This window comes from Melanerpes formicivorus, unplaced genomic scaffold, assembly GCF_026170545.1.
Source record: "Melanerpes formicivorus ecotype bairdi unplaced genomic scaffold, bMelFor1.0.p_v2 SCAF_14, whole genome shotgun sequence".
Lineage (NCBI taxonomy): Eukaryota > Metazoa > Chordata > Aves > Piciformes > Picidae > Melanerpes > Melanerpes formicivorus.
The window spans coordinates 17247347-17259355 of record NW_027142366.1 but is presented as its reverse complement, the minus strand read 5'-3'; the positions used below and the strand labels follow the sequence as shown (position 1 = coordinate 17259355).

Sequence of the window (12009 nt, the reverse complement as noted above, 5' to 3'; positions counted from 1 at the left end):
GATAGAGCATGCGGTCAAACTGGGGTCACAATAGACAATTTTCCTCGCAGCTTTCTGGAGACATGCAGTCAGGGTCATTGATTCGTCAACAAGTGTTTACACGAAGAATATGAGGGAATGTCTGATGCATCAGAATGGATGCATTTCCATTTGTATACTAAAATAGTTGTTTCCAGGCTAGCACTAGCTGGCACAGCATCAGCCTGGAGCCAGTGCTGCAGAGAAGCAGCACTTAATGTCTACCCCATCTGTGAATTTGCAAGCAAGAAGGATGAATTTCTGACTGCAGTTTCAGGAGGTAGCAACAGCCGTGGAGGTGCAGCCAGGTATATGAGTGTCTGAGGATGTTCTCATGGAGGCAGAAATGGTGACTTGACAGTCCAGTAGTCAGCCCAAATGCGAGTGTGCAGGATAAAAAGCTTTACCGTTCCTGTAAACCCTGAGCTGAACACAGAACTTTCACATTTTACTGCTCCTGCTTGGAGATGGAAAGAAATCTCCACACCAACTGTGGATGGAGGAAATTCAGAGTCTGTTGCACAATAGTTGCTCTTTCTGACTAGAAGAAACAGCTAATATACTCTGGAACCCAAAACAGTGCCAAGAATGCGCTGAAAAGCTCTTAATTTGTTGTCATAAATCAGGATAGCACTGCTACTGAACTGGTGTAAAAACAGAAAGGGAAGGAAATATGACAGTTATTGATACTTTAATTGGAGATCTCTATGGTTTTTTGGGAATTTGATTTATATATATATATAGTTAAAATGGACAAAAATAAGTTTGCAAGAGTTAGGATTCCCTGAAGACATTTTAACAGCTGGCTGCATAAATATGTTTAGCCCCAGGCTGAAATCAGCTGTTTGTGTTATTTTAGCCAAGACAACAACAACAACAAGGGTTTTTGAAGTCATTAACAATGTTGACTGAGTGAGCGTCTCCAAAAGAGCATCTTGGGCTTCCTGACTTGCGTGGTTCACATCCCAGCTTTAATGTGCTATTAATACAAGAAAGGAAGAGCAGGAAAGAGCATGGAAAGGAAGATCACTAAGCATCAAACCAGCCTTTCAGCAAATGCTGAAAATTAAAGGAGAAGCTAGGCAAGGGTGAGAGATGTGGGAAGGATTTCCTGGGGTCAGCCTAGTTCAGCTCTGCAGACTTTCTCCTGTGGGAGTCTGTGGCACAGGCACTGTCAGGAATGCTGGCTTCTTTGACAGCAGAGCTATTTCATGCCCAGAGGAAGTATTTAAAGCTTTTAGCACCTGAGGAATGTGAATTGCTCCAAGCTACAGCATATGCCATGTTCTTCATTTGTCCAATAACTTCACTGTTATAGAATCAACACCTAAAATAGCCTTGCTGTAAAAGCTGATCTGTTTGGGAAGATTAAAGTTTCCCTCCCTACTGGACAAAACCATTTGATGTGTTGGAATGTGAGGAACGACTTGGAATCTTGGAATCTCTGGTTTTCAGGGGTGCTGTGGCACCAAGTGTGCATACAGAGGCTGGGCTTCTCTTGGAGCAAAAACTGTTTGCAGAGTGGTTCCCTGCAGCTTCCAGGATCTGCAGGCTGCTGACTCGCCACCCTTTTACAGTGAGGATATGGAAGCAGAATGAAGCAGACAGGACAGATTTCCAAGGGTTTTCTTCAGTGCAAGATACCTGCTGAAAGCCTCCTCTGTCCACTTAGGAAGGGAAATGGAGTTCCTCACCGACAGCCATTGACTGGCCACTTCACATGGCCACGCTTGCTCTTGCCAGCATTTGCAAGGCAGCTGCAATGTTTCATGAGCCAGCCATTGAAGAATTCCCGTGGATGAAACCACTCCAAACAGCTCAGGGCTTTTATGACATCCACTCCTGGCCTTTCCTGACATCCAGTCTTGGCTGCTGCTTCCTCTTATCCTCAGTTGCCAGCGTGTCTTATTCAGAGCTACTTACAATCGGCGTCTGCTCGAGGTGCACGCAGCCCTCAAATTAATACCAGAACTAACTGCCTACCAGAAGGGAGAGGAGCTCACAGCTACTTTTGTATCTCCCACCCCCGAGGTGAGCCACAGATCAAACGTATCCTACCCCTTCTTATGTAAGCAGTTGTGTATGTTGCACTCTACATTTGGTGATCCACGGTGGGTACCGTTCAGCGCTTTGCACTCAGGGTGCATGGAATCCTAGCAAGTTCCTTGTGTATAATGGGAAAGCACAGTGAATGAACAGCCCTCCTGGGAGCTTTGGGACCTGAGAGGGCAGGCAAGTTCTGGTTAGTGACATATTGATGGATGCTGCTGAGCTTTTTTGGGGGTTGTTTTGTGTGCAAGGCATTTTTGTTCTCTCACAAGAGAGAAATGTTTGTTTAAAGGATCTCTCTGTGCAGAGAAACAAATGAAGAACCAGTTGAGCAAGGCAGACTGCTGGGGGTGCTGCTCACTGTGTCTGCAGGACACAGGTTCTGTGGCATCCCCAGTGCAACTGGTTTTGGTGGTGCCATAAGGGCAGCAGTTGAGCTGATGATGGCAATTTGTTTTTACAGGATTTATTCTGTACTCTTTGTAAATAGAGAAGAGCTGCTGGGAGGGGGATTTCAAAGGTGCTGCTTGTATTATATGGGTGCACTGGGACAAAGACTGCTCAGCTACTGATTACCCTCATCCTGGGGGTCTCTCCCAGTTGCACAGGATAGGAACAGTGGAAAGTTGTTGCCAAAGGTTTGGCTGAACTAGGGAGGCCACCCCTGGAAGGATGGAGCCAGCCAGGCAGCCAGCCAAGCTTGTTGCAACATGGTACTTTCTCTTTTTTGGAAGGTGTTAAAGGAAGCTTATTCACAATTTCCTAAATTAAGAGGAGTAGTACTGCCAGCATGCCTTATAAATCAATGAAACCAGAAACAGAGTAAACATGAGAGAGTGGGGGGGGTGTGCATATATGCATGTAAGTGAGTGTGCATGTAAGTAAGTGTGCATCTCCAGAGTCAGAGCACTGCAAGCCTAAGAGTTATTAGCCACCCCCTGCCCTGCCCCTCTCTGAGTGTTCAGAATGTGCTGGGTGAAGGGAAAAAGCCAGCTGAAAAAGTGTCACTGCCCCTTTGCTCCCAACCACTTACTCTTGCCTCTCTCCTTCAGAGCAGTTTCCTCTCCACTCTATCACTACAATAACTTGCAGAGCTGTGCTTAAAGTACCTCACTGACCTGGTTGAGGTTAACATCTCCTCCATATCCTGCTGCTACCATGTCCATACCCTCTGGAAGGAGCAACAGATCACCTTTGACATGTACAGCCTCGAGCAGTAAGGGGAGAGACAGGCACAAATGAGGCAAAGCTGAGGGCAGGGTAACACACTGAGGAATAAGCATTCTTCTGCCTCCTGTGCAATGTCAGTACTTCAGATAAGCTCCACCAGCATCTCATAACAGATGAAAAATGTTCAAATTAGGATGCAGTTGAGCTGATGATGCTAATTTGTTTTTACAGGGTTCATTCTGTGCCCTTTGTGAACAGAGAAGAGTTGCTGGGAGGGAGATATCAAAGGTGCTGCTTGGTGTAAGTGTATTGGGATAAAGACTGGTTAGCTACTTACTAACTCCCCTGGGAAAACAACAGAGCAGTTTCCAAAGGAAACCAGCTGAGTCCATGTCTCTGTCTGTCTTAGAGGCTCATTACAAAACTTGGCATGGAGAGGCTGAGCAAAGACTGGAAAGGAAAGCAAGTGGCCTAGAAAGCAGCAGGATCAAAAAGAAGGAGACAATTCACACACAGGCTGAGGAAGTTGTTTCCATAAGACACTGTGAGCATGAAAATGTTGTGAGGGTTCAAGAACCTTTTGAAGAAATACCAGGAAGAAAAGTCTGTCCAGGCTGTTAAACACAGACACAGCATCTCCAGCTCAGGAAGTCCCTGAGCCACAAACTGCTGGGTCTGGTGGAGTATTTAGGAGAAATATGGCTGTATACTTGATCTGTTTTTAGTCTGTCTGTAAGCTTTTGCAACTGGCCACTGTTGGAGGTAGATATCTTCTCTGGGTGGATCTGTTATCTGACTCACCCAGCTCGCAGAGACGTTCTGCAGGAGCCACAATGGCTTTGCTTATCCTGCTTAGCTGATCTCTTCTCAGAAATCTCAGTTTATCCAGGCAACGCTCAGAAGGTGAAAGAAAAGGTTCAAAGAGCGAAAATGTCCCAGATCTGTGGTGAAAGAGGACTGGGCAGGCAGCCCCTGCTGTTTGCTCTCACAGACATCCAGATTTAGGAAGCAAGGGCGTGGGCATATTTCGAGGCCCTGACCACAGGCACGGCATAGCGCCGGTTGCTAAAACTGCCCTGATGTCCCCTGCCTTGCAGGATATGCTAAGGAGGCTTGGATTGAATATCATTGACTAAGGTCACAAGAGTTAAGCTTGAAATAGCAGAACTTGAGAGCATTTGGGCTGTAAACAGGTGACTGGAGGGAGTATGTCACAAGCTTTTTGCAAGGGATAATCATTGACCAGGACTGGTGGCGTGTAGGAGCCAGTCTGAGAGAGGCTTTAGTGCTTGTGTCACCACTGGCCACAGGGAGTTGGGCTCTGCAGTCACTTCTGTTCCTAGCAATTTGAAACTCCAGCGTGCTGGGCCTCATAGATTAAGAGGATGATGGTGAATGCTGTGAGAGAGAGGCTCGTGCTGGGGCTGACAAGCCAGAAGAAGAGACAAAGACCTCTTCTTTGGGGGTTTGCCTTTCAGGCTTAGTCGTTGTAACTGAAATTGCAGCTACATTTCCCTTTTAACCTTCTTCCCCAGGGGAAGCAGTGTGTGTGCTCACATTGGCTATAGAGCCATCTCCTCCCCTGTTGTATCTGCAGGCTGAGTTCCTGTAGGTTTTATAAATCTCAGCTTCTAGGTAGAGGGGAAAGACCAGGAATCAAGAGGAGCTTACACTTGAGGGATCTCCAGTTTCATTCTGAGGTCCCATCTGGAAAAAAAAAGGCTTCCTGAACTGGTCTGCTTTCAGACACTCCCTGGGGTTTGATGTGATTATTTGCTGCTGCAGGATTTCCCAGGAAAACACAGGCAGTCTGAGAGCTCAGGGGGGAGAATTCAAGTAACTGGAAAGCAGTGAAGGGCATCCTCTGCATAGCAATTTTTCAGCTGGCATCAGATGTAGCGTTCCAGTTCCAAGAACTGCCACTGAAAACAAACTCCTTCTTTAGAAGAGATGGGAACTCAGATATTCCCAGGGGAAAAAAAAAAGAGATGGTCTGGTGGCATAAATACAATATAGGTAAAGTTTGCTTGTGCATGTAAATCGCTAATGCTTGCTGCAGTGCTCCCTCATTTCTAGCATCTCTGTCCTTCCCCACTGCTTCAGGCAGGGCAGAGCTGTGCTGCAGCTCCTCTGCTGTGGCTTTTACTGTAGGAATGTGGGGGGATGAAAAGCAAACAAAGAAACAACCAACCAAAAAACCAACCAGCAAGCAAAAATGGAGAGAAAGAAAGAAAGGAAAGAAGGGAAAGAAAGGAAGAAAGGAAGACAGAAAGGAAAGAAAGGAAGAAAGGAAGAAAGAAGAAAAAAAGGAAGAAAGGAAGGAAGGAAGAGAAAGAAAGAAAAAGAAAGAAAGAAAGAAAGAAAGAAGAAAAAGAGGAAAGAAGGAAGGAAGGAAGGAAGGAAAGAAAGGAAAGAGAAAGAAAGAAAGAGAAAGAAAGAAGAAAAAGAGACAGGAAGAAAGGAAGGAAAGAAAGGAAAGAGAAAGAAAGAAAGAAGAAAGAGAAAGAAAGAAAGAGAGGAAGGAAGGAAGAAAGGAAGGGAGACAAAAAGAGAAAGAAAAAAAGGAAGGAAGGAAGAAAGAAAGAAAGAAAAGAAAAAGAAAAAGAGAGAAAAAAGAAAGAAAGGAGAAAGAAAGAAGAAAAAGAGACATAAAGGAAGGAAGGAAGGAAGGGAGGGAGGGAGGGAGGGAAGGAGGGAGGAAGGGAGGGAGGGAGAGAGGGAGAAAAACAGGAGGGGGAAATCTTACCCTGACCAATAAAATTCTGTTGGGGAAATTCCCAGTAGAGATTTAATTACTAATGAAAAGTGAGTTCCTTAGCTGAGGGATCTTACTCTGAGGTAGTAATTCCTCCCAACTATCCAGGAACACTCTGTGTGTAAGCTGCAAGTAATTTTTAACAGGCTTTGAAGGTAACTCAGGTGCTTAAGAAATCATCCCTGCTGAGCGCAGATGGTGACTGGGCTCCAGCTCTTCCACGACCTCTAAGCCTCTCTGCAACCAAGTTTCACATGACCTTGGCTAGGCAGCCAAGGCTAAACCCAAGATACTTCACAGCCAAGCGGTGCTGTAGCTCAGGCAAGGCCCCCTGCAGGGTTTGGGGGTGATCAGGCTGAGATCAGCCAGCCCTAGGGCATGGCTGTCCAAAGCCAAGGTCTCAGCTCCCGCAAAGCAGCAGGTTTAACTAGAGTTGCTGAACCTGGTCCTGCCCCATCTGCTCCCCCTTGTGCTCTCATGGGTGGCCAAAGAGGAGATGCAGGAGCTGTATTTGCGTTCCCATAGTATAATATATACATTCCCAGAGGGGACTGTAAACTCTGCTCTCTTTCCTCCTGGGAGCCCTCTTCCCCTTGCTGCCTGTCAGAGGCTTCTTCCACCTTTTAGTCTCGACGCTGGCTGAGGTGCACACCACATCTGCTTGCAGTGATCTGAGACTTCCTTGCCCTTCTCCAGGCAGCTTTGCTGAAGCAGGCTGTGTGTGCACAACATGCACATCACTGTGCTTTAGTTGGAATATGGAACCATTTTGGCCTGATGTCAAAATACATCATCCCATGGTGAGAAGCAGAGTTTTGCCTGGAAAGATGGGAGCACAGAGCCAATATAAATATTCACTGAACTAAAAAAAAAGGAATTACTTTCAAAATAGCTAAGCTCCCAGTTTATTCCTTCCTACTTCCTGAAGAGTTATCACACTTGCTTAGCTCATGGCTTTTTCCTACTTATCTCTCTTTTCTCTCTGCTGACATGTTTCTGAAAGCCAGCAGGAGCTGGGTCTTGACACATTTTGTGGGCTGCAGTAGGTCCTTCAATCCAAGCCTGCAACTGTGTCTGCAGTGGGGTTGTGGGTTAGCTAGTTCTGCTCTTAACGATTTTGTAGTGCTGCAGGGTAACCAAAGACACTTTGGAGTAAATCAGACTTCCTGCATGCCTCCTGGTGTAAATAAAGTGACCAGAGTTGGGGTTTGGGGTTTTCTGTTGTGGTCTGAGCTGCTGGTGAATTCTTCTGCTTGCCTACAGAGGGGGCAAAAAAAGAGAAAAGAAAGAGAAAACAGCCTGAATGCAGCCAATGTGTCTGTATCAGTGTCCACTTCCCTGGAGAGTACACTGACAATATGAGAGAGACAAGGGCAAAATTGGAGTCCAGTGAAGGGCTGCTGCAAGGTCACCCTGGAGGAGGTTATGGTCAGAGAGCAAATCACAGCTTGTGCTGCTCACAGGGGTTACAAGGACCTTGTGAGGCTAGGAAGCCACAGGTAGTGACAAGGGAAGCTCTGCTTCCTAGGCACTAGGTAGTACCCAGAGAGGTGGTGGGGGCTCCATCCATGGCGGTGTTTCAAAACTCAGCTGTGCAAGGCGCTGCTCAGCTTGCTCTAGCTTTGCAGCCAGCCCTGCTTGGAGCAGGAGGTTGGACTGGAGGTCCTCCAGAGCTTCTGTTCCACCAAAATCCACCAAATGGTAGGGGTTGGAAGGGACTTGTGGAAATCATCTAATCCAATCCCCAAGTTCTTAGTGACCTGAGAATCAAGGAGTCTATTGCTGCTGTCAGACACAATCTCCACTTTTACAGACATCTGCAAGGCTTTTGCTGTTAGAATCCCAGAGGTTTCACCCAAAAGATCACTGCAGTGTGTCTCACACACCTGATGAGTACAGATTTCCTACAAGGGACTCACAGAAAACCTGCTCTTTATGCTCATGGTGGAGCAGTTTTCTGTTCCCTGAGGGACTACTCTAAGCCTTTGTTTGTGGACCTGTTTCTTCAGGAAGGTCTTCTTACCCTCTTTGTCCTTTTGTCCTGAGACAGACACTGAGAGACCCACAGATCAATCCTCCACCCATCATGACCTTCTCTGTAAGCCACTTTGACTGCAGACTCATCCTTTGAGGTTGCCAAAACCCCAAAGTACCCTGCAGGAGGTATTTCAGATGAGGCTTGGTAGAAATGACTACAGAGGATGAAAAGATGGGAGAGGAGTGGGGCAGCTTAAGGAGGATGTGGGAGTGAGGAGCAGGCAGTGACACTGGAGAGATGTTGACTAACTGGGGGGAGTCAGATTTCAGAGAGTGTCTTTCTTCAGAAACTCTCTGGCCAGATGTCAGATCTCTCCTGTGGGGAGCTCTTCAGAAACCCTCTGGCCAGATGCAGGTCTCTCCTGTGGGCAGCTCCTTGGGATAACAGCTCTTTTGGGCCTGGTTTTGCACTAGGAAACTACTGACAGGCTCTCTGTCACTTATTGATGGCATCTGAAAGCCCATTGATTTTGTTCTGTCACCACATTTGCATTTCCATAGCACAGCCCATCTTTGGCCGGCTGGTGTGCAGCATTTCTGCAACATCACTTCCCCAGATGTCAGCATCAAACTGGAGACTGAAACATCTGGGGAGGAAAAGCCAAGGCAGAGGGGATTGCCAGCTGGGGTGGTGTGTGTGATGACAGGTTTGGAAGGGAAGCACAATGGCTTGGTGACCTCCAGCCAAACAGCCCCAGTGCTGTTTGCACACCTCACTGCATTCATTACCAGCCAGTTCCTGTTGCAATGGAGTCTAGCTTTTGGGGTTTATTCTGGGGGCTTTTTTTTGACTGTGAGGATTAGAAGTTAACTGATGATGCACAATCCATTTCTGGAGTCAGTGCTGTCTGTCTGCAGCAATGTCTGTGGGTTAGATGAGCCCTCACCAGTGCTTTCCACAAGCATCTGGCTGGCCAGTTTGAAGAACTGCCACACTGTGCTCCCAGGCTGACAGATTAAAGATAAAAAGGCCTTCTGCTCTAATCAAAGATAAACTGAGTGATCATGAGAAAGGAAATGCTTGTGTTACTAACTCCTCTGTCCTGCCCTGTCATCCTGCAGCGTGCTGCTTGTCTGCCCTTTCCCAGGAGAAGACCATGCAGGTGGCTGATCCCACTGCTTTGGGAATCCCACACCCAGGATTCAGTGTGATCAGGAAGCTGAGCTCCCATGCCAGCATGCTCCCAGGCTCTCCTTGGAGAAGAATCATCTCCTGTGGCACAGTGAGGTGCTCCCAGGGTCTAGCATCATCCTCTGACTTTGCCACACTGGTCTCTGCTGCCAACAGAAACTGTCCCCATGGGGGATTTTGAGCCTGGCTGGCTTCTAAAAATGGAAAGGAGTTAGACTATTTTTGAGACTGCTGGGAGGAAAGTCAAAGGATTGTCAGAGCTATGGGAAAAGGGGAGGACACCATCAGAGAGGAGTGTGGGACCAGCAGTGTGGGATTGTAACCACAGACCTGGCATATGGAGGTGTTCCACACTGGGAAAGAAATGAGCCACTGGCACAGTGGGCTGCAGTGACCAGAGGGCAGTAGAGAAACTTGGGGCAGTAAAGAAACTGTCTGCCCAGCAGCATTTTACCCAGCTGGGGTCTGTGAGACTGCAAGGAACTGCTGAGCAGCCTTGTACCCAGCTGGGGTCTGTGGGACTGCAAGGAACTGCTGAGCAGCCTTGTACCCAGCTGGGGTCTGTGGGACTGCATTTGCCAAGGATCAGGACAGATACCACAGTGGCACTGCATCTGCAGACCCCAGGAAACTAAACAAAACAAACACCACCCCTCAAAGCTCCAAACTTTAACCACCTCTAACCATCCCAGTGCTGTCAAAATCAGTTGGTCTTCGCTGTGCTGTGTGTGGGAAAATCCCTTCTGGCAGAGACTCCTGTGAGCTATGCACACAGCAGGCCAAGCTGGGGACTTTCCAGGTATGCTCTGGGATTGGAAGAGGAGCAAGGTGGAGGGCATCATAAGGGCCTTGGGGGACAGTACACAGAATTTTAATTGGGCAGGAGCTCTACAGCAGTAAAATAAGCTCTAAGCTCTGTGTACATTCTGGAGCTAAGTTTTACTCCAGTCCTTCCAAATGTGTGCTTGTGTAACTGGAGGTCTGCCAGACTAGCTTGCTGTAGAAGACATGGATATTTTGGGAACAAGAAGGGATGTTTTTCCCCAGAGCTTGTGCCAAACCTCAGTTCTGAACATGAGGACATAGCTCAGGCAGCAGGGTCCTGGTACAGGGTCTCACTACATGGCCCAGGAAAAAGAAACCTGGATCAAGTCCACTGGTGTTGGTTGCTTGCAGGCCCACAGCTCTCTGGGCTTGCAGAGGTGCCCAGCATCGTGGCACTGTGGGGCTGTGCTCAGGCAGGGCTGGGTGCTGCTCCTTCCTGGCCCCAGCACGAGTTGTGAGGGAGCTCAGGATTCCCAAGCTGCTCCAGGCACTAAGCCACTGGCCTCCTTCCCATTAGCCATAATCACTGGTTTGCTGGGAAATTTATGAGACCTGCTGTTAGTGCTGCTCATGAGTGTAGAAGCTGTTGGAAATGTGCTTTGCTCTTGGGATTTGACAGCGTTTATCTGAGCACCAGGCAGCCAACCATCATTCACACCGGCTGTGACACTGCTGCTGCTGATGGCCTGGGAGAGCCTTGAGCTTCTGTCAAGGGCTCTCAGCTTGTGCCAAGCAGCATGGCAGCTGGTCCCTCTGGTTTAGCATCATTGCTGGAAAGGTTGTTGTCAGCCATTGAATTTGCTAACCCTGTTTTGAAGGTTACTGCAGTGTTTAACTTGGCTGCTCCAGCGTGCTTGAAAAGTTGTATTCCCAACATATGATATGGAGTAAAAATAGACAGTGTCTAATTAGGGTAATCCCTGGAGAAACTCCCATTGCTCAGCCTCATGTTGTTCTGCTCACAACATGGCAGGCACATTTCAGATCAGTGCCAGTTCCTTCTCCACCAATATGGGTCAACCTAGACCTCCATCAGCTGGGCAGAGGCTGTGATCAGGGAGTCCAGGAGGAAGCTCCTGAGCAAAGCCCTCAGGAGAGCATTTCACATGGCAGGAGACAGCTGCTTCTCCAGGCTGGACACTTAGGTAGGGTTCAGGTGACCACCACCAATAGGTTCTGCATTTCCTTTGCTAAGATGCTGTGTGGGTGTGTGCAAAAATGCCCTGCCTCATCCATGGCTGGAATTCCTGGGAATGGGGCAGGCTGTGGCTGCAGGGCTGCAGGGTTTGGGCTCTAGGCTGGCAGCGGTGCCAGAAATAGCCTTGTGCAAGCCACAGCGCAGCAGTTGGGTGGGCAGTCAGATTCCAGGGGGCTATCATTATCCCATGAAACATTCCTGGGGTCTGCAGTGGGGCATGGGGGCTGAGGACCAGCAGTGGCCTTCAGGCTGCCCACCATCCCAGCTCTGTCCCACAGAGGAAGATGAGTCAGGGCCTCAGAGCTGTGGTTCCAGCAGCTGGGGAGCGGTCCAGGCCCTCCCACAGCACCACAGGACAGCTGGGAGCAATGCTCTGGGAAGCTCTGGCACGGGTGGGGAAGTCTAAGAGGTCTGGATGGGCTGCTCCACCTGTGGCTCTTGAATTCCTGCTGAACCCCCTGTCCTGAGGGGCTCTGGGAGCATTCTGTTGGAGGAGATGGGAGGCTGAGGAGTGGCTCATCTCTTCCTCTCAAAGCTTGCCAAGCCAAGCTCACCATAGCTTTGCCCAGACACACTCAGCAACCACTCTCCAGGTCTTGATCTTGTTTTAGTATTTGTTCAACTGAAATGAGACTTGGAAACAGAAAGATGAGGTGGGTGCTACCAAGTTACTGGGAAGTTGTTTGGACATCTCCTCCCTGGCCTTCCAAAGGGCTGTGGGAGGTGTCCTCAGCTGGCCAGGACCCCCTGGCCTCTAGGAGCAACAGTGCTCAGAGCAGGCTGGGGACATTGCTCTGAGCAGGACACTTACTGCCTCCATCCCCC

The 12009-nt window shown here is 48.5% G+C and overlaps 1 protein-coding gene across 1 annotated transcript in view; it reads left to right on the top strand.

Annotated features, from left to right (window-relative positions):
• Positions 1–2034: 2034 nt before the first annotated feature.
• The window catches only part of RHBDF1 (rhomboid 5 homolog 1), a 64439-nt gene continuing 54464 nt past the window's right edge, over positions 2035–12009 (top strand). Inside the window, exon 1 of the mRNA XM_068147223.1 lies at positions 2035–2049. The gene's annotated coding sequence lies outside the window, so the exon portion shown is untranslated. The remainder of the gene's footprint in view (positions 2050–12009) is intronic.